The following is a 1,592-nucleotide window of genomic DNA, read 5'->3' as shown; positions in this document are numbered from 1 at the left end:
TGAAAGGAGGTTGAAGTTTGGTAAGTATTAGTTATATTACTATTATAATATTTCCGTATATGAAATTTCAATACTTGTCAATGTGCGTGCTATGCATGGATAAGATCGATTATATGAACTGGCGGTGTTATACGATAAACCTAAATGTTATCATGTTAGTCTGTTAAATCTTGGGTCTTAAAACAACGTGTATCCACTATGACGATATATTATATATTTCACTGATGAAAAGACAATTTGCGCGAATTTACCGTTTGCGTGAACGCGCAATTTGTACACTTTATATGCCTTTATAACACAGCTACTAAGCAAAACAAAACTCAGCGCCATCCTGCGAAACTGTAATTCAAGATATGATTTGTTCACGTAATTATATCTGAAAATGCGCAAATGTGTATATGAATGGTATTAACGGTACAGTCTTTGGCCTTGTATATACTGTGTAGCTGACTAGCTGACAATGCCAGACATTGAAATAAGACCCGACTAATGTCTAGGTTACGCCGTTACGGTATGTTCCGTCGGGGTTGATTTTCCGTTTTTGTCTCATAATTATGCACTTTCACAGTTTCACTACGCCACTGCACAGTAATTTATTAAATTAGCCTGCAGTTTATTTTATCAGCCGCAAAACTCCGAGATTTTTTTTACTGAAAATGTATTTCTAAGACCCAATTATATCCAAAAAATGGATAACAGATAAAATAAAAAAAAATCTAGCAAATTTGTGTGTGTTTGAATTCAAAGGTTTTCATAACGAGGGGATGGGGGCCCCGCGCTAAAAATCTGCCACGGGCCTCGCGCGAGGTTAATCCGGCCCTGCAGCAACTCTATTGCCACACGACAAATCCTTCTGCTTGTTGGGGACATAGAAAAAAACCCAGGTTGGAAAGGAAATGACTCCAGCTCTGGTAACTATTTGCAAAACTTTACAAAGAATATAAGCTATCATCGAAATACTCTGAAAATGGCACATATTAACATCGGTAGCCTAAGAAATAAGGTCGAGGAAATCACTATGCTTCCTCAGATAACATATTACTAATTATTATAATAACTGAGACGCATCTTGACAACAAAATATCAAACCAACCGCTTGAAGTAGAGAATTACAAGATTTATCAAAGGGACAGAAAAGAAAAACAAGGCGGTGGGTGTCTTGTTTATGTAAAGAACCATATTTGTGCAACCAGGCTTAAGTCTCTTGAGTCGACTGAAATTGAACAGATATGGTTAATAATCAGTAGCGGTTCTCGTGGGTTCGTGTTAGGAACTATATATAGACCGCCAAATAATGCATCCTTCTTTGAGCATTTCGACAGAAATTTAGAAAATGTTTGGCTCAAATATAAAGATATTGTGATGGTTGGCGATTTTAATTGCGATTTTACTATAAACGATAACGAACTTTTAGTTTCTGTTTTGGGGAATAAATTGAACAGTTCATTGATTCAGCTTAATTTTGAGGTTATCAACAAACAAGCTACCAGTGTAACAAGTACGTCGGAGTCACTTTTAGATCTTATAGCGACAAATAACTCCGCACTTATGAAACAAACAAGTACTTTAGAAGTTGGCATATCTGATCACAA

The sequence above is a fragment of the Dendronephthya gigantea genome, unplaced genomic scaffold (genome assembly GCF_004324835.1).
Source record: "Dendronephthya gigantea isolate DGI-Jeju-01 unplaced genomic scaffold, DenGig_1.0 000071F, whole genome shotgun sequence".
Classification (NCBI taxonomy): Eukaryota; Metazoa; Cnidaria; class Anthozoa; order Malacalcyonacea; family Nephtheidae; genus Dendronephthya; species Dendronephthya gigantea.
The sequence above is the reverse complement of the archived record's forward strand: the minus strand, read 5'-3'. Positions refer to the sequence as shown.